This window comes from Bos javanicus, chromosome 19, assembly GCF_032452875.1.
Source record: "Bos javanicus breed banteng chromosome 19, ARS-OSU_banteng_1.0, whole genome shotgun sequence".
Taxonomy (NCBI): domain Eukaryota; kingdom Metazoa; phylum Chordata; class Mammalia; order Artiodactyla; family Bovidae; genus Bos; species Bos javanicus.
Window position 1 is genome coordinate 830,222 of NC_083886.1, and position 25,934 is coordinate 856,155.

Here is a 25,934-nt window from a genome sequence, read left to right on the forward strand (position 1 = left end):
TCCCTGTCCATCATAAACTCACAGAGTTTACCCAAACTCGTGTCCATTGAATCGGTGATGCCATCTAACCATCTCATACTACCGTCCCCTTCTGCTCTGGCTTTCAATCTTTGCCAGCATCATGGTCTATTCAAATGAGTCAGTTCTTAGCATCAGGTGGCTAAAGTGTTGGAGTTTCAGATTCAGCATCACTCCCTCCCATGAATATTCAGGACTGATTTCCTTTAGGATGGACTGGTTGGATCTTCTTGCAGTCCAAGGGACTCTCAAGAGTCTTCTCCAAAACCACAGTTCAAAAGCATCAATTTTTCAGTGTTCAGCTTTCTTTATAGTCCAACTCTAACATCGATACATGACTACTGGAAAACCATAGCCTTAACTAGATGGATCTTTGTTGGCAAAGCAATGTCTCTGCTTTTTAATATGTTGTCTAGGTTGGTCATAGCTTTTCTTCCAAGGAGTATGTGTCTTTTTATTTCATGGCCGCAGTTACCATCTACAGTGAATTTGGAGTCCAAAAATATAAAGTCAGCAACTGTATCCACGGTTTCCTCATCTATTTGCCATGAAGTGATGGGACCAGATGCCATGATCTCAGTTTTCTGAATGTTGAGTTTTAAGCCAACTTTTTCACTCTCTTTCACTTTCATCAAGAAGATCTTTAGTTCTTCTTCCTCTGCCATAAGGCTGTTGGCTTCTGCAAATCTGAGGTCATTGATATTTCTCTGACTATCTTGATTCCAGATTGTGCTTCATCAAGCCAGCATTTCTCATGATGTAGTGGCTCAGACAATAAAGCGTCTGTCTGCAATGTAGGAGACCTGGGTTCAATCCCTGGGTTGGGAAGATCCCCTGGAGAAGGAAATGGCAGCCCACTCCAGTGTTCTTGCCTGGAAAATCCCATGGATCACAGAGCCTGGTAGGCTACCATCCATGGGGTTGCAGAGTCAGACACGACTGAGCGACTTCACTTTCACTTTCACTCTCCATATAAGTAAAATAAACAGGGTGACAATATATAGCCTTGACATACTCTTTTCCCTATTTGGAACCAGTCTGTTGTTCCATGTCCAGTTTTAACTGTTGCTTCCTGACCTACATGCAGGGTTCTTAAGAGGCAGGTAAGGTGGTCTAGTGTTCCCATCACTTTCAGAATTTTCCTCAGTTTATTGTGGTCCACACAGTCAAAGGCTTTGGCATAGTCAATAAAGAAGAAATATATGTTTTTGTGGAACTCTCTTGCTTTTTTAATGATCCAACAGAAGTTGGCAATTTGATCTCTGGTTCCTCTGCTTTTTCTAAATCCAGTTTTAACATCTGGAAGTTCACAGTTCATATATTGTTGAAACCTGGCTTGGAGAATTGTGAGCACTACTTTACTAGTGTGTGTGATGAGTGCAATTGTGCAGTAGTGTAAGTATTCTTTGACATTGCCTTTTTGGGATTGGAATAAAAACTAACCTTTTCCAGTCCTGTGGCCACTGACGAGTTTTCCAGATTTGCTGTCATAATGAGTGTAGCACTTTCACAGAATCATCTTTTAGGACTTGAAATAGCTCAACTGGAATTATATCATGTCCACTAGCTTTGTAGTGATGCTTCCTAAGGCCCACTTGGCTTTGCATTCTAGGATGTCTGGCTCTAGGTGAGTGATCATGCCACCGTTGTTATCTGGATCGTGAAGATCTTTTTGTCTACCTACATTTTAATTACCTCTGCTACATTAACCAAAGTAGGGCGGGGGGATTTCTATGCAACTCACAATGGGTAATCATTTTGTCATGTATTAGCCACCACGAGCTATTTGAGGTTTTCTTACCTCATCCAGTTGCAACATTAAATGGAGATATCTGCTTAATGAGCCTATTTCAGTAAATTAGGTCTGATCAAATTTGATGATTTTTCTACCTCTTTCAAGTTTCATATGCATTCCCTAGATTTATATCACAAAGGTTTAAAGCCTTTCTTTACTTCCTTCCAGCTGCAACATGAAGTGTAAAATCTCTGCTTGGCAAGCACATCTCAATCAGCAATCAGGTCTGATCAAAGTTTTTTTTTTTTCCTTCCTATAATTGTCCCATACTGGTTATCTCTATCCCCACATATATTCCTTGTATTTCTGTCTGTATAAATTAGAAAACTCAAATAGCTCTTTTGGAGTGTAGTTCACCTCCTCCAATATCAGTGTCTGTACCTTGCTTTCAGATGCCTGCTGAGGCCTGAGCCACGTTACAGAATCAGAAACAATGAGGGGAGCTGAGGTGGGTCCACAGGAGAATCAGCATGGCCTTTCACAACAACTGCTGTAGGGGAAACAATTACAGTTTCTTCAGCCAAGGTAGGGTTAATTCTACAGATAGGACATGTAGCCATGTCTTCTGGGTTTGGAGAGACCACTTTACTTGTAAAGAACACTCACCTTTTCCTTGTTTCATCTTTTAAGTTTCTTCAAACCTTTGGTGATCTAAGCTGGAATCTGAAATTTATTCATGACTCTTCTCATATCTTCATCCTATATTAAGTTCTGTTTTTTTTTTCTTTGCTGTTTATAATTCCTAAATATTGCTTGAACTCTTCTCTATCTCTCAGTTTTACTTTGGGTTCCCCAAGATGAAGACACTGAGATGAAATTTTCATGAATGCAATTTACAAGAGAGAGACTGAAAGAAGTGGCCTATGGTAGGGGTAAACAATTAGAGTTTAGCTTTAGCCTAGAGCCATGGAGCCCTGGAATATATGTTGTCCTGCAGTACTGGTTCCACCATACATCAAGGGGACCAGCCTTTTCAGTGCTGCTCCTGTCATTCACAATGAACTCCTGGTCTCTTGGATGGTGGGTATAATCCCCAAAGAGGCAGTTCCAAGTATGTCTCTTGCAGCTGTCCAGAAAGAAGGGGGCTGTGAGCTTTTAGCAGCCCAGGCAAACAACAGCTGTGTTCTAGGTGCATCTGTGCAGTGAATGAGTTCTGACCAGATGCAGAGGATCTACAACATTCTTCACCATCACTGGCACCACCTGAAGTCACACCTCTATCATTTCACGTCCAAATTATTACAGTAGCCTCCCTACCATTCTGTTACTTGTACTCTTCAATTTATTTTCTCTACTATAGCCAAACACCTTCCCCAGTGGCTCAGATGGCAAAGAATCTGTCTGCAATGCAGGAGACCTGGATTTGATCCCTGGGCTGGGAAGATGTCATAGAGAAGGGAATGGCAACCCACTCCAGTATGCTTGCCTGGAGAATCCAATGAACACAGGAGCCTGGTGTGCTGCAGTCCATGGGATAACAAGAGTCAGACACGACTGAGTAACTAACACTTTTTCACTATAACCAAAGTTTTTATTCTAAAATTTTAAATCTAACTGCATCATGTGCTATCTTAAAATACCTTCCAAAATGAATCTAAATATATATATCTATCTGAAATCACTTCACTGTACACCTGGAACCCACAATGTCAGAAATTACCTATACTTCAATATGAATATATATATATATATATATATATATATATATATATATTTTAATATGGCAACCCATTCCAGTATTCTTGCCTGGAGAATCCCCATGGTCAGAGAAGCCTGGAGGGCTAGAGTCCATGGTGTCACAAAGAGCCAGATATGACTAAGTGACTCAGCACAGCACATAGTTTTTAGTTTTAAGCCTTAACACAATGATGAGGCCCTTCCCAGTCTTTCCTGTTCCAATCACTCCAGCTTCAGTTCAGTTCAGTCCCTCAGTCAAGCCTGATTCGTCACAGACTTAGACACACCTGCTCCCTATCTTGCTATTTACCCTTTAGAAACTATCTAGCATGCTTCCTGGAATGAAGTGCATATTCAATAAATAGTTGTTGAATAAAAAGTTTAGCAACCACAGCTATGTGACATTTATGAGCAGTCTGTGTACACACTCCACCTTCTGGACTTTGTTGCATATTTCCTCTCCTAAAACATTCTTGCTTTTTTAAATGTCTATTCATGCCTCTGACTCTTGAGTCCCATTTCTGATGTCTTTTCACCTTGGAATGTTTCTTGAGCCCCAGGTATTTGTTGTGTGTCCCTCAAAAAGGCTTTCAGAGTAAGTACCCTTTTTTCCACTATCTTATTCTTTATAGTACTGTGTTTTAATTTATTGCTCTCTTTTGTGAGTCTATGAGTCTAAGGTCTGTGAAGACATCATTCAGGTTTTTCTTTATTCACTGGTGAAGCCCCAGAAACTGTCAGTATTTGATACATTCCTTGGGCTGAAAAAATATTTGTTGTTTAATGAGTGTAGGGTGGGTGAAATGAATGGAATATACTTATGCCGGTGTTGCTTTTTTTGTAAATGGGGCTACAAATTTAAACCAACCAAACAAACAAAAATTATAATGAAATTTTAACAAAAAGGAAATGTGGAAAATATTTTTTGATCTTTTAAATAAAAATATAAAAACCAATTAATATGAAATAATCAATATAAAATAATAAATATTGAAAAAATAGTGACAGAAATATAGGGGAAAACAGAATGATGATATCATTCTTAGGGCTGGGAGATTATCAAGTTAAAGTATATGGTCAAAAGATAACGAGTTTATTTTCAGTTTCTTCCTTATTCCTGGTTTATCCAGGAATAAAACCAATTCTTAGTTTTCAAAAGACATATACCTAGATTACTTCTCTGAGTCTGAAACAGGTAAAGGTAGAAAACATTTCCTAGTTGGCAATATTACATTTTGCCCACTATTTTATTGAATTTATTAATATATGCTTATACTTACATTTATTCATCTAACATTTATCATAATTTAGACATTGTGCCTTGAAGATAATATTATTGGCAAGTAGGTAAATATTTTACAGGGTATGACTTAATTTTTTTAATAAATTGAAATTCCTGTCTGTTATTAGATCATTCTTTTACTTGGATCTTCACTCTTTTTGATGGGTTATCAGGATAAAATTGTAACATGAGCAACATATTGCTTTGTATCACTTTGTAAAATGATTCTTAATGCAACAAGAAAATTTGGAATATTGTGCAACATTCCTTAAATTCCCCTTAGAGTTTATATGTTCCATTGCTTATCACATATTAATGCATATATATGGAATCTAGAAAAAAGGCAAAGATGAACCTATGTGTAAGGTAGGACCAGAGGTGCAGATGTTGAGAATTGATTTGTGGACACAGAGGAGGAAAGAGGATCTGGATGAACTGAGAGAATAGCATTGAAAATACCATGTGTAAAATCATTTGAGGAAAGCTTCTGTACAGCACAGGGAGCTCAGCTTGGTGCTCTGTGATGATCTAGAGGGGAGTTATGTAGCATGGTGTTACATACCACATACTATATATATAGATATAGATATAGGTAGATATAGGTAGATAGAGGATCCCGGTGGGCTTCAGTCCACAGGGTCACAGTCAGACATGACTAAAGCGACTTAGCACACTCCATATATACAATTTCAGCACAGTCCCTGTCTCAATAAATGGTAAGTAGTTTCATTATGGTTTTCCAATAGTCATGTGCAGATGTGAGATTTTGACTATAAAGAAGTCTGAGCACTGAAGAATTGATGCTTTCAAACTGTGGTGCTGTAGAAGACTCTTGAGAGTCCCTAGGACTGAAAGGAGATCCAACCAGCCTTTTCTGAAGGAAATTAACCCTGACTCTTCATTAGGAGGACTAATGCTGAAGCTGAAGTTCCAATATTTTGGCCGCTTGATACAAAGAGCTGACTTATTGGAAAAGATCCTCATGCTGTGAAAGAGTGAAGGCAAAAGGAGAAGGGGAGGCAGGGAGATCATAGGATAGCATCACCAACTCAACAGACATGAGTCTGAGCAAACTCAGAGAGTGGAGGACAGAGGAGTCTGGGGTGCTGCAATCCATGGGTTCCCAACGAGTCAGAAATGATTTAGCAACTGAACAACATAATTTTTTTTTAATTTGGGATCATCGTCTGACCATGTATTTCTGCAGTTAAGAACATGGTCTAAGACAGCAGCTAAAACTATGGTTCTTCAATATTTCTGTTTTGGAATTTTCCTATTCTATTTGTTTAATCACCTGTAAAATGAGGATAATAGCAATGCCTATTTATCTGGATAGTTACAGAGATTACTGCTCAATATCATTGTGTTTATTTTTTTTTTTATACAGTTCAGTTCAGTTCCTCAGTTGTGTCTGACTCTTTGCCACCCAATGAATCACAGCAGGCCAGACCTCCCTGTCCATCACCAACTCCCAGAGTTCACCCAAACTCATGTGCATCGAGTCAGTGATGCCATTCAGCCACCTCATCCTCTGTTGTCCGCTTCTCCTCCTGCCCCCAATCCCTCCCAGCATCAGGGTCTTTTCCAGTGAGTCAGCTCTTCGCATGAGGTGGCCAAAATGTTGGAGCTTCTGCCTCAGCATCAGTTCTTCCAATGAACACCCAGGACTGGTCTTTTTTAGGATGGACTGGTTGGATCTCCTTGCAGTCCAAGGGACTCAGAAGAGTCTTCTCCAACACCACAGTTCAAAAGCATCAATACTTCAGTGCTCAACTTTCTTTATAGTCCAACTCTCACATCCATACATGACCACTGGAAAAACTATATCCTTGACTAGATGGACCTCTGTTGGCAAAGTAATATCTCTGCTTTTCAATATGTTATCTAGTTTGGTTATAAATTTCCTTCCAAGGAATAAGTGTCTTTTAATTTCATGGCTGCAATCACCATCTGCAGTGATTTTAGAGCCCCCCAAAATAAAGTCTGATACTCTTTCCACTTTTCCCCATCTATTTCCCAGGAAATGATGGGACTGGATGCCGTGATCTTAGTTTTCTGAATGTTGAGCTTTAAGCCAACTTTTTCACTCTCCTCTTTCACTTTCATCAAGAGGCTTTTTAGTTCCTCTTCACTTTCTGCCATAAGGGTGGTGTCATCTGCATATGTGAGGTTATTGATATTTCTCCTGGCAATCTTGATTCCAGCTCGTGCTTCTTCCAGCCCAGCCTTTCTCATGATGTACTCTGTATATAAGTTAAATAAGCAGGGTGACAATATACATCCTTGACATACTCCTTTTCGTATTTGGAACCAGTCTGTTGTTCCATGTCCAGTTCTAACTGTTGCTTCCTGACTTGCATTAGAATGAATTTATTAAGGCATATAGATAGATAAAGCTAGAAAAACTAAGTCTCAACTTTGTAGAAGGTTCCAAACATGAAAAAGTAATCTCCTGCCAGTTTGTCTTACATTTCATGAACCATTTTCTTTCCCCATTTCAGAATCTATGATTTGTAGTGGCTATTTTTCCCCCTTATGCCAAAGGTCTTCTTTGCTGAAAGAATCAAAAATGTCCTTCAGAAATTTGCACCAGGAGAATAAATGCTGGTCTCCATGTAACTCTTATGACCCGAAATAGCTTTTCTATTACACAAATTCTTAATGACACTTTTCATCTGGGCATTTCTTAAGGTATAGATGAAGGGATTTAACATGGAAGTTATCGTAGTGTATAATATAACCACTGCTTTATCAAATGGTAAAGAAACTGTTGGTCTTAGATATACAAAAATGCAGGGCACAAGGAGCATGGTGACAACTGTGATGTGGGAGACACAAGTGGAAACGGCCTTGCGCCTTGCTGCCAAACTGTGGTTCCTTAGGGAACGCAGAATGACCACATAAGAGCTCATTAAGAGGATAAAGTTTAGTAGACAGATGAAACCACTGTTGGCAACAGCAAATAATCCTATAGTGTGAGTATCAGTGCAGGCGAGGTTTATAAGGAAATGGCAGCCCACTCCACTGTTCTTGTCTGGAAAATCCTGTGGACTGCGAGCCTGGTAGCTTACTGTCCATGGGGTCGCAAAGTGTCGGACATGACTGAGTGACTTCAATTTCACTTTTCAGATCACACAAAAAATGGTCTATGACATGAGGGGCACAGAAGGATAATCTGAAGATGAAGAAGATCTATATGATTCCATGAAGAAAGCCTCCCACCCATGCCACTCCAATTAGCAGCCAACACACCCTCCATTTCATGATGCTTGTGTAGTGCAAGGGCTTGCAGATAGCTACATAGTGGTCACAAGCTATCACAGTGAGCAGGATGGCCTCAGCACTTCCCAAGAAATGTTCCCCAAAGATTTGGGTCATGCATCCATTGAACAGGATGGTCTTCCTTTCACAGAGGGAATCAACAATCAGTTTAGGGGTATTCACAGAGGCGTAGCAAGCATCAATAAGAGAGAGATAGGCCAGAAAAAAGTACATGGGGGAACCCAGTAATGGACTGACTATAATGGTGACCATGATGAACAAATTTTCTGCCACAGAGATGATGTAGACGACCAAAAACATGATCTTCTGCAAACTATGTATGTTCTGCAAACAAAAACTATGATTGTTCTGCAAACAAAATATGATCTTCTGCAACTCTGGATTCTGTGTGAGCCCCAAGAGAACAGTCTGTCACATTGTTCCTATTCTCCATGTATTTTGTATTATGGTTCATTATGTTACCTGAAAAAAAAAAAAAAGTTACTTTTAAGCACCTTAACCTTGAGTTCATTGAGCCTCTCCATGGAATAAAAAATAAATGCACAGATTCTATGGAGTTCTGAGTTTTTAAGTTATTTTTTTGATATAGGAAAAATGTTTCTGATCTCTTAAAGGTAACTCGTATACACCCCTGGGGAGAGAGAATGCTTAGTTAGAGACATGAGGGACTCTGTGAACACATAGGCAGGAGATTTTCTGTGCACATATATTCATGTGAGATGATGCAAGCCCAATATGAATCAATAGATCTCACATACAGTGGCAGCCAAACCAGAGATGAAAGGTAGAATATGGATGTAAGAGCTACGAATGCAAAATCAAGGGATTTTTCCTCTATTCTTAGGAAATTAGAAACCATGTAAGTTAAATGAAAATGTGAGAGTAAGGATGAAGAGGGATGTGAGAGAGAGGGTGTGTTGGATTTAATTCCAAAAATGATCTTTTTCTGATGTGTATGAAGTGGGATGAGGTTTAGTAAGGGGAGGGAAGACAGAAAAAACATTAGTATCATACTCTTTATAATAGTTCACATAAAGTGTAACAGAGCTTTGGGAATAGAAAAGTAATGAAAAGGTAAAGAAGCTACTGTGCCAGAATGCTGCAGTGGGTAGCCGTTCCCACCTCCAGGGCATCTTCTCAACCCAAGGATTGAACCCAGGTCTCCCACACTGCAGGCGGACTCTTTACTAGCTGAGACACTGGGGAAGACCAATAAAATAAACATGTTTTCTAAATACAATGACTTTAAAATAATTGATAAATATACTTTAATGATAATATGCTATATTCACAGCATTATTACAGTCTATGTATATTTCTTTCATATAGCAGATGAGAAACAATCTTAGTATATAATAGTAAAAATATAGTAGTAATAATAATATTAGCTAAAACTTGCTGATCATTTACTGTGCTCTAAGAGGCACTAAGCACAGCTGAGAGGAGCTACCCCACATCCGAAGTCAGGGGCAGAAGCCCGGAGGACCCAGTGCCCGAAAGGCAGCAGCCAAGAGGAATTACCCCATGTCCGCCGAGGTCAGGGGCAGCGGTTGAGAGTGCCAGGCTGCGACGGCACAGGAACGGCCGAGAAGAGCTGCCCAAGTCGGAGGTCAGGGGTGGCAGCTGAGAGGAGCTACCCCATGTCCGAGGTCAGGGGTGATGGTGGAGAGGAGCTAACCCACGTCTGAGTCCAGGGGCGGCGGCAGGGAAGAGCTGCCCCACACCCCCAAGCCCGAGGCCAGGGGCGGCAGCCAAGAGGACCAAACCCACGTCCAAGGAACAGTGGCTGTGTGGGCACAAGAGGGCCTAGAGGAGCTATCCCACATTGAAGGTCAGGAAGGGTGGCGCTGAGGAGATACCCCTCATCCAAGGTAAGGAGCAGTGGCTAAACTTTGCTGGAGCAGCCATGAAGAGATACCCCACGCCCAGGGTAAGAGAAACCCAAGTAAGATGGTAGGTGTTGCAAGAGGGCATCAGAGGGCAGACACACTGAAACCATACTCACAGGAAACTAGTCAATCTAATAACACTAGGACCACAGCCTTGTCTAACACAATGAAACTAAGCCATGCCCGTGGGGTCACCCAAGATGGGTGGGTCATGGTGGAGAGATCTGACAGAATGTGGTCTACTGGAGAAGTGAATGGCAAACCACTTCAGTATTCTTAGCTTGAGAACTCCATGAACAGTATGAAAAGGCAAAATGATAGGATATTGAAGGAGGAACTCCCCAGGTCAGTACGCGCCCAGTATGCTACTGGAGATCAGTGGAGAAATAACTCCAGAAAGAATGAATGGATGGAGCCAACGCAAAAACAATACCCAGCTGTGGATGTGAGTGGTGATAGAAGCAAGGTCCAATGCTTCAAAGAGCAATATTGCATAGGAACCTGGAATGTCAGGTCCATGAATCAAGGCAAATTGGCAGTGGTCAAACTGGAGATGGCAAAAGTGAATGTCGACATTCTAGGAATCAGTGAACTCAAATGGACTGGAATGGGTGAATTTAATTCAGACGACCAATTTATCTACTATTGTGGACAGGAAATCCTCAGAAGAAATGGAGTAACCATCATAGTCAACAAAAGAGTCCATAATGCAGTACTTGGATGCAGTCTCAAAAACTACAGAATGACCTCTGTTCGTTTCCAAGGCAAACCATTCAATATCACAGTAATCCAAGTCTATGCCCCAACCAGTAATGCTGAAGAAGCTGAAGTTGAACAGTTCTATGAAGACCTACAAGACCTTTTAGAACTAATATACAAAAAAGATGTCCTTTTCATTATAAGGGACTGGAACACAAAAGTAGGAAGTCAAGAAACACATGGAGTAACAGGCAAATGTGGCCTTGGAATACAGAATGAAGCAGGGCAAAGACTAATAGAGTTTTGCCAAGAGAATGCACTGGTCGTAGCAAACATCCTCTTCCAACAACACAAGAGAAGACTCTAAACAAGGACATCACCAGATGGTCAACACCAAAATCAGATTGATTACGTTCTTTGCAGCCAAAGATGGAGAAACTCTATACAGTCAGCAAAAAACAAGACCAGAAGCTGACTGTGGCTCAGATCATGAGCTCCTTATTGCCAAATTCAGACTTAAATTGAAGAAAGTAGGGAAAACCACTAGACCATTCAGGTAGGACCTAAATCAAATCCCTTATGATTATACAGTGGAAGTGAGAAATAGATTTAAGGGCCTAGATCTGATAGATAGAGTGCCAGATGAACTATGGATGGAGGTTCTTGACATTGTACAGGAGACAGGGATCAAGACGATCCCCAAGGAAAAGAAATGCAAAAAAGCAAAATGGCTGTCTGGGGAGACCTTACAAATAGCTGTGAAAAGAAGAGAAGTGAAAAGCAAAGGAGAAAAGGAAAGATATAAGCATCTGAATGCAGAGTTCCAAAGAATAGCAAGAATAGATAAGATAGCCTTCCTCAGCGATCAATGCAAAGAAATAGAGAAAAACAACAGAATGGAAAGACTAGAGATCTCTTCAAGAAGATTAGAGATACCAAGGGAACATTTCATGCAAAGATGGGCTCGATAAAGGACAGAAATGGTATGAACCTAACAGAAGCAGAAGATATTAAGAAGAGGTGGCAAGAATACACAGAAGAACTGTACAAAAAGATCTTCATGACCAAAATAATCATGATGATGTGATCACTGACCTAGAGCCAGACTTCCTGGAATGTGAAGTCAAGTGGGCCTTAGAAAGCATCACTAAGAACAAAGCTAGTGGAGGTGATGGAATTCCACTTGAGCTGTTTCAAATCCTGAAAGATGATGCTGTGAAAGTGCTGCATTCAATATGCCAGGACATTTGGAAAAGTCAGCAGTGGCCACAGGACTGGAAAAGGTCAGTTTTCATTTCAATCCCAAAGAAAGGCAATGCCAAAGAATGCTCAAACTACCGCACAATTGCACTCATCTCACATGCTAGTAAAGTAATGCTCAAAATTCTCCAAGCCAGGCTTCAGCAATACATGAATCATGAATTTCCTGATGTTCAAGCTGGTTTTAGAAAAGGCAGAGGAAGCAGAGATCAAATTGCCAACATCTGCTGGATCATGGAAAAAGCAAGAGAGTCCCAGAAAAACATCTATTTCTGCTTTATTTTCTATGCCAAAGCCTTTGACTGTGTGGATCACAAAAAACTGTTGAAAATTCTGAAAGAGATGGGCATACTAGAGCACCTGACCTGTCTTTTGAGAAATCTGTATGCAGGACAGGAAACAACAGTTAAAACTGGACATGGAACAACAGACTGGTTCCAAATAAGAAAAAGAGTACATCAAGGCTGTATATTGTAACACTTCTTATTTAACTTATATGCAGAGTACATCATGAGAAACGCTGGGCTGGAAGAAGCACGATCTGGAATCAAGATTGCCAGGGGAAATATCAATAACCTCAGATATGCAGATGACACCACCCTTATGGCAGAAAGTGAAGAGGAACTAAAAAGCCTCTTGATGAACGTGAAAGTGGAGGGTAAAAAAGTTGGCTTTAAGCTCAACATTCAGAAAATGAAGATCGTGGCATCCGGTCCCATCACTTCATGGGAAATAGATGGGGAAACAGTGGAAACAGTGTCAGACTTTATTTTGGGGGGCTCCGAAATCACTGCAGATGGGGACTGCAGCCATGAAATTAAATGATGCTTGATCCTTGGAAGAAAAATTATGACCAACCTAGATAGCATATTGAAAAGCAGAGACATTACTTTACCAACAAAGTCCGTCTAGTCAAGGCTATGGTTTTTCCTGTGGTCATGTATGGAGGTGATAGTTGGACTGTGAAGGAGGCTGAGCGCAGAAGAATTGATGCTTTTGAACTGTGGTGTTGGAGAAGACTCTTAAAAGTCCCTTGGACTGCAAGGAGATCCAACCAGTCCATTCTGCAGGAGATCAGTCCTCGGATTTCTTTGGAAGGAATGATGCTAAAGCTGAAACTCCAGTACTTTGGCCACCTCATGCGAAGAGTTGACTCATTGGAAAAGACTCTGATACTGAGAGGGATTGGGGGCAGTAGGAGAAGGGGACGACAGAGGGTGAGATGGCTGGATGGCATCACTGACTCGATGGACGTGAGTCTGAATGAACTGCGGGAGTCAGTGATGGACAGGGGGCCTGGCATGCTGTGATTCACTGGGTCACAAAGAGTCGGATACGACTGAGCGACTGAACTGAACTGAAGAGGCCATCCAATACTTTGGCCACCTGATGCAAAGAGCTGACTCATTTGAAAAGACCCTGTTGCTGGGAAAGATTGAAGGCTAGAGGAGAAGGGGATGACAGAGGATGAGATGGTTAGATGGCATCACCGACTCAATGAACATGAGTTTGAGTAAACTCCTGGAGTTGGTGCTGGACAGGGAGACCTGGCGTGCTGCAGTCCATGGAGTCACAAAGAGTCAGACACAACTGAGCAACTGAACAGAACTGAAGATATTTCATTAGCTAAACTTCATTAAAAACTTGTGTTTACTACTATTATTAATTTTCTTTTTTAAAAAATTTAAATTTATTTATTTTGATTGGAGGTTATTACTTAACAATATTGTATTTGTTTTGCCATACATCAACATGAATCTGCCATGGGTGTACACGTGTTCCCCATCCTGAAACCCCCTTCCACTTCCCTCCCCATACCATCCCTCTGAGTCATCCCAGTGTACCAGCCCCAAGCATCCTGTATCCTGCATCAAACCTGGACCTGCGACTCATTTCTTATATGATATTCTGAATGTTTCAATGTCATTCTCCCAAATCATCCCACCCTCTCCCTCTCCCACAGAGTCCAAAAGACTGTTCTATACATCTGTGTCTTTTGCTGTCTCGCATATAGGCCTATCGTTACCATCTTTCTAAATTCCGTATATATGCGTTAGTATACTGTATTGGTGTTTTTCTTTCTGGCTTACTTCACTCTGTATAATAGGCTCCAGTTTCATCCACCTCATTAGAACTGATTCAAATGTATTGTTTTTAATGGCTGAGTAATACTCCATTGTGTATATGTCCCATAGCTTTCTTATCCATTCATCTGCTGATGGACATTTAGGTTGCTTCCATGTCCTGGCTATTATAAACAGTGCTGCGATGAACACTGGGGTACACGTGTCTCTTTCAATTCTGGTTTCCTCCACATTAGGATGTAGAAGTTTAGAGAAGTTAAGAATTCTATCAAAACTCAGACAGCTACAAAGGACAGAGTTAAGATTAGTTTAAATTACACTTTTTTTTCCAAATTCTTAAACCATAACTTATAATATTATTACAATAAACAATTAGTAAACTTTTAACAATAGAACCAATATAGTCATATTTATCTTTACCCTACTTCAGAGACAACCTATACAAAGATCAGAGATGTACACACACAGTATAATTTACTGAAATCCCCCAGTATTAATAACTATATGGTACTGCTTTCATTAAAGGTACATTTTTTTTTCTCTTCCCTACTTACACTTCCTCCATCAAAAATATCCCTATAAAGCATGAACCCACACTCTTCTGCAAAATGTTGCAAATGATGTTGAAAATGACAATCCCATTGGGAGAGCATATTGATTTGGGAATCAGAAGATCCAGATTAGAATCTTACCTTTTCCCACTTGCTCCTTGTTGATCTGAGGTGAATCTTGGCATCTTATATTTTTGTTTTTCAATATCAAGTGAGAAGTATAATCTACCTCACATCACAGGCTATCATGAGAACTGATTGAAGAAATGTATAAATGTATACACCACACTGTTGGAGATACACAGAGGACCTTCCTCACTTGTATGGATATTTATGCACTCAAGATTAGGAAGAATTGATATTTTTGGCAATGATGCATCTAAACAGTTGACCATACAATAGACTGAGGAAGAATCATCTCCAATTTTACTTTTAAAGAAGTCACAGAGATCCATATTATGTTTAGCATTTACTCCCAGGAAGTTCTTCATATGCATGTTTGAACTAAAAAAGTAATGCTTCATATCATCTGATATCTTTTTGTGTGTGAAATGTGTTTAAGTTTTGTTTTCATACTCATGAGTAGTCTTAATTATTAAAAATAAGTATATCTGGGGTTAGAGAAAAGGGTCTTAACAAGTTTCTTAATCTCAGTGAGACTAGTATTTTCTTCTGTTAAATTAGGTTTATGATATCTTTTGAAGAAGGTGCTGAATGTATTTACTACTGTATTCAAAAAGTATTAAAATATAACAATTACTATATATGGAAAACAACAATCTTTACTAAGCAACAGAACTATTGAAAAACTTACCTGCAGGGAGCTGCCCATGAGAACGGGGTCCTTTATCTAAAGGACACAGCTCTGGGAGCTGCCTCAGTCCTTGAGGGTTTGCTTGAAAACATAGCTCTCTGTCCCGCCACCCCAGAGATTAGGCGATTATTTACTGCAGACACCTGGAGTTCTGGACAAACTTCTCACGCACAGAGAAATGTTATCTGGTGTAAGAAATAATAACACGGTGCCATTCCCATGCTCTCTAGATTTCTTGTGACTTTTTGTAAGATGTATAGGTCAACCAAGAAAAATACTGTCTTGTCTTTCTCACGCTCTCCTGTATAAATATAAGATACTGAATAAAGTCGTGGTCAGACTGCATCCCTTCATGGAGACGTGTCTGAACCTCTCAACCCCATCTTTGTTGTAGAATTCTTTTACTGTAGTTTTCTTTCTCAGCCGCGCGGTGCACGTTCTCGGGACCTGATCAACTTTGCCGGCTGGCACCGGCAGGTGGCGCCCGAACAGGGACTTGGGAATCGGAGCGCGACGATGGCCACTGCCCACCAAGATTGAAGTTAAGTAACAAGGAATTCCTAATTATTTGAAGTAAAGGGCAGGGAGTGTTATTGTCAAGAGTAATAAATCATGGGACAAGGCAATAGCCCCCAGTTATTTGTACATATGTTGAAAACTATGTTAAAATGTAGGTAAATTCATGTAAATAAGTTACAGCTAGAGAAGTTTTTACTTTTTATAGAAGAAGTTTATCCCTGGTTTTCAGAGGAAGGAACAGTTAGTCTGGAAACTTGGAAGAAAGTAGGAAAACAATTGCAGACATATTATTCCTTACATGGTCCCAATTGTGTCCCTGTGGATGCTTTCTCTTTGTGGACTCTCATAAGAGACTGTCTGGATCCTAAACATGAGAGACATAAGATTCAAACGGCCCTTTGGGATTCCACAGAACCTGAAGTTGCAGAGCCTGCCGCCCCCTGCCCCCTCCCCCCCGAGCCGCTTTATGCCCTGCCTGAGGGAGCAGCTTGTAAGGCTGGAGGAAATAATGATGTGTTAAGCTCTGATGAACAGGAAGAGTTAAATGAACAAGTGGCTCAGTACCATAGAGAGGATATGCCTTGGGAGATGATGGTTAGCATGTAATCCCCCTCAGGAAAAGGGGAATTAAAGTATTCAGGGCAAAAAAAAAAAAAAAATTCAGGGCTTTCCAAAGAATAGCTGGATAATTTAATTCAGAAAATTGTTATAACAGTAAAAAAGGAAGCACAGGGAGACTCCCACTCCAGCCAGCCTGCGCCTCCAGCATATCCTCCCTCGATTCTTGCTGGGCTCGATCCAACTCCGCCTTTCGTAGAACCGCGAGAGCTTATATCTATCCCTGCTTCTATATCCCAGTGAGAACATAAAAATTAGAAATGAGAGATTATTATCTCCTCTTCAACAAGCGATTAAGCGAGCTAATGAAGAAGGAGAACATATTCCTGGGTTTTCAAGAATCTATCCAATATTTGAAAATGCTCAACAACAGAGGTATTATAAACCGCTACCCTTTAAACAACTAAAAGAGTTAAAAATGGCTTGTGCACAATACGGCCTGACTGCGCCGTTTACTCAGGCTATTATAGAGGCTTTAGGAAATCAAAATCTGCCACCTAATGATTGGAAACAGGTTGCTTGGTCTTGCTTATCTGGAGGATATTATTTACTATGGAAATCTGAGTTTGCTGAGCAGTGTGGGATCACAGCTGATATCAATAGGCGACAGGGACTGAACACCACTTATGAAATGATGGTGGGAGAGAGGGATTATCCAGACACTAATAATCAACTTAATTATTTGCCTGAAGCCTACCCTCAGATTAGTGCTGCGGCTCTACGAGCATGGAAAAAACTTCCAAATTCTGATAAAAAGACTGAAGATTTATCTAAAATTCACCAGGGGCCAGATGAACCATATCAGGATTTTGTTGCCCGCCTGCTTGAGGCAATTAGTAAAATGATAGGGGATGAGCAGGCAGGAATGATGTTGGCTAAACAGCTTGCTTATGAGAATGCCAATTCAGCTTGTCAAGCTGCCCTGAGACCTTACAGAAAAAAGGGAGGCTTATCCGATTATGTACGGATTTGTGCTGATATCGGCCCTTCGTACGTTCAAGGCATAACTTTGGCCGTGGCATTACAAGGAAAGACAGTCAAAGAAGTACTGTATCAGCAACAAAAGCGGGATAAGGGATAAAATTTTGCAATTTGCTCACTATCACCAATTGCTCTTTCCAAAAATCGTTGTTTCTCAGCCCCTTGCCGATGCCCTAACTGTATTTACTGATGGCTCTTCTAATAGAATAGCTAGTTTGATTATACAGGACAATATTGCCACCTGGCGTACTAATTATAAGTCTGCTCAAGAAGTAAAACTATTTGCCATTTTTCAGGCTCTATTACAAATCTCTGCTCCATTTAATTTATATTCTGACGGTCAATATATCATAAGAGCCTTAAAGACTATTGAGACTGTTCCATTTATTGGTACCCTGAATTCTACTATCCAAACTCTTTTTCGTGATATACAACATTTAATTTGCCCCAGAGTTAATAAATGCTATTTTGGTCATATTCGTGCTCACTCTGGACTTCCTGGACCTTTAGCACGAGACAATGCTTTGGCTGATGAAGCTACACGTATGATATTTCCTTCCTTAGAACAAATGGCAAAAACTTCTCACAGCTTACACCATCAAAACAGCAATAGCTTGAGACTTCAATTTGACATTACTTGAGAAGCTGCCAGACAGATTGTTAAGCAGTGTCAAACATGCCCTCAGTTTTTTAGTGTCCCCCATTATGGAGTTAATCCCCGAGGATTGTTGCCAAATGACATATGGCAAATGGATGTTACCTATATTCCTGAATTTGGTAAACAAAAATTTGTTCATGTTACTACTGACACCTTCTCTGGCTTTTTACATGCCTCTTTACAATCCAGAGTAGCTAGCAAACATTGTATAGCTCATTGCATTAAATGTTTTGCTGTTATGGGAACCCCTAAGACCATAAAAACAGACAATGGTCCAGGATACACTGGAAAAAATCTTCAACTATTTTGTACACAGTTGTCTATCTCACATAAAACAGGTATCCCTTATAATCCTCAAGGTCAAAAAATTATTGAACGGACACATCAAACTCTCAAACATCAATTACAAAAACTAAAAAAGGGGGAACTGTATCTCAATACCCCCTCCAACTCTCTAAACCAATGCTTTATTTGTTCAAATTTTTTTTTACAATTGGATATACGTGGCTGTTCAGCAGCACAACGATTTTAGAATTTAGATGTGCAAACAATAAGACCTAAAGTCTTTTGGAAAGACCCACTTGTCGGAAAATGGTATGGACCAGATCCAGTAATAATTTGGGGACGAGGGCATGTTTGTGTTTTCCCACAGGATGCCGAAGCGCCGCGCTGGCTGCCAAAAAGGTTGGTATGCACGGCGGAGATGATCGCTAGTAAACCAGATGAAAAGACTGACGATTCAAGAACATGATAAATTACCATCTCGGCAACAACTTCAGACATTGATGCGAGAGGCACAAAATCGTGTTGCTGTGCAGGGCGATCCGATATTGCCTTTAAGCTTCCTGATAACCTTATTAATTATCTTAAATCAGATTAATACTGCACACTCTGAAGAATATTCAAATGCTTACTGGGAAGCATTTCCCCAGTAAGCATTATTTCCCCGACCCTCCCCTTCTCCAACCGGTGGGCTGGGAGGGATGGTCCATTCCCATATACACTAATGATACTGTGGTTTTGGGTGGATTTTCAGATAAACATATTATTCCTAATCAAGTTAATTTCTCTTATCATGGAGTGTTTGATCATTTACCTATTTGTCTGTCTAGATATTTTAATTCAACAAGATTCTTTTTGTTGGAGAGTCAGGATATGCTGATTATGACAATGGTTGGAGCCTATATATTCCTGGAGTAACAAAAAAATCTAAAATTCTTCAACGTCGTAATGGAACTGGTCCTTTAGCTATTCCTTTCTGCGACTTTGGAACAAGGGGAAGAGTCACTGCTGCACCATGGAAACTGTGTCGAGATGGAACTGCTATGGTTTATAACATATTTGGGACAAACGAGTCATTGTGGGACTGGTCTCCAGACTCGGCCCAAAACCCTGGAGCTCAGGATAATAGAAACTTTGCATCCCATATTTGGAACTTGGGCGGCTCTAAAGTGTTCCAAACAGAAATCTGGAAACTAGCTGCTGCCCTTGGATGTGAGGGTTCCTACCTTCAGATGGGATCAAAAGTGAGACATGGTTATTTATGGAATCTCACCATGAGGTACCCTCATGCATGTGTGCCTCACCCTTATGCTTTACTAGTAGGATCTGTAAAAATACAATCTGGGTTACGGAATTATAATGTAACTTGTAACAATTGTACTTCGACTAACTGCGTTAGGGGAATTACTAATCAAACTAGGGTTCTAGTCTTGAGACGGCCTGCTTTTGTTATGGTTCCTGTAAAGATTAATGGGTCTTAATATGATGAAAGAGAACTTGAACTTTGGAGAGAAGTAGAGGGCACTTTAATGCATTATCCCAGGGGAATAGGGTTAATAATTCTGGGATTTATAGCTTTGGTAACCTTTATTGCCTCCTTGATTACTGCAGCCCTGTCCCTGGCACAATCAGTGCAAACTGCAACTTTTGTTGATAATCTGGCACAAAATGTATCTGCTACCCTGGGGACTCAAGAAGATATTGACAAAAAGCTAGAGGACTGATTGAATGCCCTTTATGATGTTGTAAAATGTTTAGGTGAAGAGGTTCAAAGTATAAAGTTGAGATTATGGGTACAATGTCATGCCGATTTTCGATGGATCTGTGTTACCCCCCAAAAATATAATGGTAGTATAACTGCTTGGGATAAGGTGAAAGCTCATTTAGAAGGTATTTGGCATAATGAAAATATTTCCTTAGATTTACTGTATCTACATCAAGAAATAATGAACATTGAAAATGCACCCAGACCTGATTTAGATGTTACAAAAAGAGCTGAGTCTTTTGTTAAAAAACTTTTTCGACATGTACCTACTGTCAATAGTATTTGGTACTTGGGAGCGGCCATAGGAGGACTATTCTTAATAATTTTAACTGTTTCATTTCTTGCACCTTGTTTAATTGAAAAACTGATTGATGATCTATGGATGATAAAGGCTTCCATCTATGGAATTGGTCTGTGGTTAAAGGAACATAAGCGTGTGCCTATATAAAAAGAAAGGGGGAGATGCGGGGAGCTGCCCATGAGAACGGGGTCCTTTATCTAAAGGATACAGCTCTGGGAGCTGCCTCAGTCCTTGAGAGTTTGCTTGCAAACATAGCTCTCTGTCCCGCCACCCCAGAGATTAGGCGATTATTTACTGCAGACACCTGGAGTTCTGGACAAACTTCTCACGCACAGGGAAATGTTATCTGGTGTAAGAAATAATAACAGGGTGCCATTCCCATGCTCTCAAGATTTCTTGTGACTTTTTGTAAGATGTGTAGGTCAACCAAGAAAAATACTGTCTTGTCTTTCTCACGCTCCCCTGTATAAATATAAGATGCTGAATAAAGTCGTGGTCAGACTGTGTCCCTTTGTGGAGACGTGTCTGAACCTCTCAACCCCATCTTTGTTGTAGAATTCTTTTACTGTAGTTTTCTTTCTCAGCCACGCCGTGCATGTTCTTGGGACCTGATCGACTTTGCCGGCTGGCACCGGCACTTACCTTCTAGTCTTAGATGATATTAATTATATTGGAGGGTATTCAGAACTAATTCCATTTTAAAATTGACCTCCTCTTTGGATAAGAAACTTCCAATATGAAAGATGTGACACTCTCAGAAAGAGGTTATTCAGATAATTCAATATCAAGCCAATAGAAGCTAAGTAAATCTTTCTATAGGTCTAAATCTTTTCTTCTAGCCTAAAGACTGAAAAAGCTTTCACAGAAAACATGGGACTTGAATTTAGAGTAAATTCACTTAGAATACCAAGGCAAAATGATCTTCCATAAATGGTCTGATCCAAAAGCTAGGAGGCAGAATGTGTGGTGAAAACATTTTCAAATGGGTCTTTGCACTCTTGACAAATCTTTCTCTGGAAATCTAAACAACAAGAAAAGACATTTTCAATTGCATGCATGGTTATTTACCAAATTTGCCATACAGGTTCTAGGACCTGGTCTATAGCTTCAGTTTTCTCTCTCAGGAATTATCTGCTTTGATGGAAAGATTTTGTCTTAGCAGCAAGTATTCTCTAGGGACATGGTTGGGAAACACTCATTTTTGAGTAGGGAATTATATTCCCTGCACTTACAGCCAAGAGATGTGAGTGTCCTTTCTCTATCTGAACCTGGCTTTTTAAGTAGGCTGATTGTTGTATGAATAACAAAGATGGTGTAATTCTATCCCAGTAATATCTGTGATGTAGTTACCTTGTGAGCTCACGTCAGAGAGAAAACTCCCATTACATATATGTACTGTATCTTCCGTGTCCATTTATCTATTGATGGACACAATTGCTTCTGTGCAATGGCTATTGTAAACAGTACTGTGATGAAAATTGGAGTCCATGTATCCTTATGAGCTATGTTTACTCCAGATATATATCCAGGAGTAGGATTGCTGGATCAAATGGTAGTTTTTAGTTTTCTTTTTTTAGAAAAATCCATATTGTTCTCCATACTGGTTGTATCAATTTACATTAGCTTCAACAGTGTTAGAGAGTCCTTTTTACTCCACATCCTCTCCACTATTTACTGGATGTAGATTTTTTTGATGATGGTCATTCTGACAGGTGTGAATTGATATCTCATTGCAGTTTTAATTTGAATTTCTGTAATACTTAGCAATATGAGCATCTTTTTATGTGCCTCCTGGCATCTGTGTCTACATTGATGAAATGTCTATTTAGATCTTTTGTTCATTTTTGTATTTTTTTATTGAGATATTTGTAAATATGAGGTATTTGAAAATCTTGGGATCTAATCCCTTGTCAGCTGTGTCATTTGCAAATATTTTCTCTCCTTCTGTGTGTTTTGTTTTGTTTTGTCTTGTTTACATGTTCTCTCACCATGAAAAAGATTTGAATTTAATTAGGCACTGTTCTTTTTTTTTTTTTAATTTATATTACTCTAGGAGATGAATAGAAAAATATTTTGCTCTAATTTATGTCAGACAGTATTCTACTGATATTTTTATGCTAGGTTAGGTATTTAATCCATTTTAAAGTGTGTGTGTGTGTGTGTATGTATGTGTGTGTGTGTGTGTGTGTGTGTGATGTCGGTAATGTTCTCATTTCATTCTTTTACATAGAGCCGTTCAGTATTCACAGCTTCATTTATTGAAGAGATTGTTTTCTTTCCATTGCTTTCTTTCTTGCAGACTAAGTGACCATATTTGCATGAGTGGACTTTGTAGTATAATCTGACCAGTGAGCTTCATTTCTTTAGCTCTATTTCTGTTTCTTAAAATTGCTTTTGGTATTCAGTATCTTTTGTGTTTCCATACAAATTTTAAGACGTCTTTTTGTTCTAGTTCTGTAAAAAATTCTATTAGTAATTTGATGGGGATTGCATTGAATCTGTAGATTACCCTGTGTGGTATGGTCATTTTGATAATATTGATTCTTCCAAACCAAGAACATGATATATCTTTCCATCTATGTGTCATCTTCAATTTGTTTAATCAGTGTCTTTTAGTTTTCAGTGCATAGGTCTTTCCCCTCCTTATTAAAAAGAATAAAACACTTGGGAATAAGTTTTCTTAAGGAGGCAAAAGAACTCTACATGCAGTCTTGTTTATGGGAACTTAATAGTGGGTCCTGAATTTAGGTAGAATAAGTTCTTCTACCATTATCTTTTTTTGAGAGTTGTTTTCTATTCTAGGTTCCTTTAAAACTGTATGTTTATACATAAATTTCAAAATATAATTGTCGGTTTCTTCAAATAGCCTATGAGATATTTATTGGAATTGTATTGACATTATAATAATTGATATGATGAAAACATAAAATCTGTTAATCATCAATATGCCATATTGTTCCCTTTATTGATGTATTTACTTTCTTTCAGTAGTGTTTTCTGGTTTATATATAAAACTCTTTAATATATATATTTTAAATATGTGCTTCAAAAGTCACATTTTAGTAGTATTTTAATAGATTTTTATTTCTAATTTCTATTTCTAACTATTGCTTTCATAGAAATACATTTGATATACTATGTTGACTTTCTGTCCTGTAATTTTATTAAATTAACTGATTATATCTATTAGATATTTTAATATGCATTTATTTATTTTAATTGGAGGTTAATTACTTTACAATATTGTATTGGTTTTGCCATACATCAACATGAATCCGCCACAGGTATACACGTGTTCCCCATCCTGAACCCCCCCACCCTCCTCCCTCCCCGTACCATCCCTCTGGGTCGTCCCAATGCACCAGCCCCAAGCATCCAGTATCATTATAAATTTATTTATTTTAATTGGAGGCTAATTACTTTACAATATTTTATTGGTTTTGCCATACATAAAGATGAACCCGCCATGAGTGTACACATGTTCCCCATCCTGAACCCCCTTCCCACCTCCCTCCCCATACCATCCTTCTGGATCATCCCAGTGCAGATTATATCTATTAGATTTTCTGTAGAGACCTTAGCAATGTCTGAGCTTCCCTAGTGGCTCAGATGGTAAAGAATCTTCCTGAAATACAGGAGACCTGAGTTCAATTCCTGGGTCAGGAAGATACCCTGGAGAAGGGAATGGCAACACATTAGAGTAGTCTTGCCTGGAGAATTTCATGGTCAGAGGAGCCTGGTGGGCTACAGTCCATGTGATGATCTAGAGTCAGATATGACTGAGTGACTAACACTTTCACTTTAGCATTTTCTACCCATATAATTATGCACATCAGTATCAGTTCAGTCACTCGGTCATGTCCAACTCTGCAAAACCATGAATCACAGCATGCCATGCCTCCCTGTCCATCACCAACTCCCGGAATCCACATAAATCCATGTCCATTGAGTCAGTGATAGCATCCAAACATCTCATCCTCTGTCGCCCCCTTCTCCTCCGGCCCTCAAACTTTCCCAGCATCAAGGTCTTTTCAAATGAGTCAGCTCTTCTTATCATGTGGCCAAAGTACTGGAGTTTCAACCTCAGCATCAGTCCTTTCAATGAATATTCAGGACTGATTTCCTTTGCTGGTTGGATCTCCTTGCAGTCCATGGGACTCTCAGGAGTCTTCTCCAATACCACAGTTCAAAAGCATCAATTCTTCTGAACTCAGCTTCCTTTATAGTCCAACTCTCACATCCATACATTACCACTGGAAAAACCATAGCCTTGAATAGACTGACCATTGTTGACAAAGTAATGCACATAGATGTTTATATAGTATTGCTGCTTTTCTATTCTGTTTTTCTTTTGTTTTAAATTTAATGACTAGAATTTGGGGTACAATGCAGAACAGAAATTAGCAGAGGGCAGACATGACTTGTTTCCAGTATTAGAATTCAGTTAAGTATGATGATAGATGCAGGTATTATTCAGATACTCTCTCAGATTGAATCAATTCCTTTCATCCTTCATTTTCTCTTATTTTAATTCTTAAATTTAAATTGAAAGTTTTCAATTTGCATACATCTATTGAACTGGTCATGAGATTCTTCTCCTTTATTCTTTAAATTTAGTAAATATCATTGATCAATTTTTGAAAGTTAAACAGTGTTTTATTACTGGAATAGATTATACAGTCATGCTGAATAATTACTTTTTAAAATGACAGAACTCATTCATTGGCATTTTGCTTAATATGTTCATAATGTATATATTTTATATTCTTTGTAATAATACAACTTGGTATGTAGGTTATGGTAGTTTCATAAAAATGATGTGCTGAGAATTCTCTATTTTCTGAAAAATTTTTTTGAGAATTTTTGTTACTTATTTTAAAAATGTATTTTGAAATTCAAAAGTTGAATTTATTGGGCATGGAGTGATTTTTTTTTATATAAACTTTTAATAACCAAAGCAGGCTGTGAGGTAGTTTTTTTCCATGGGCATTAGTTGTCAATTCCTCTTCACTTATTTTTTGTACACATTAAACACAGTTAATGTATTCAATTGTCATAGAACTATTCTTTTTTAATTTTCTTTAGTTAGATTTTGTAATAATTTTATGATAGATTAGATTTTAAGTTGTCAAATTATCTGGCTTTTAAATTTGTTCACAGTATCTCTTACTCTCTTGCTATTTTTTCATAAATTTGAAAAGAAATATATCTAGAATTACCTGTTAAGATTTTACTCCTTTCCAGAAATTTCAATTTGTGATTAATTCAATTTCATTTACTTAAAAATGTGTATTAGTGATTTTTGTTGGGGCAAAATTCATTATTTTAAAATTTTAAAACTATGGAATTCTTTGACTCAACACATCAGTAATGTTGTGCAATCATCAGAGGACTCTTGTTGCAGAATATTCTCATCATCACTTGTCAGTTAAGTCAGTTATCATATTACCATTTCTCCT

The 25,934-nt window shown here is 39.0% G+C and overlaps 2 pseudogenes; one reads left to right on the plus strand and one right to left on the minus strand.

Moving 5' to 3' along the window:
- Positions 1-7,348: 7,348 nt before the first annotated feature.
- Positions 7,349-8,508, minus strand: LOC133233033 (olfactory receptor 4C13-like; annotated as a pseudogene).
- Positions 8,509-15,963: 7,455 nt separating this feature from the next.
- LOC133231541 (endogenous retrovirus group K member 6 Gag polyprotein-like) lies at positions 15,964-17,944 on the plus strand (annotated as a pseudogene).
- The last annotated feature ends 7,990 nt before the right edge of the window (positions 17,945-25,934 follow it).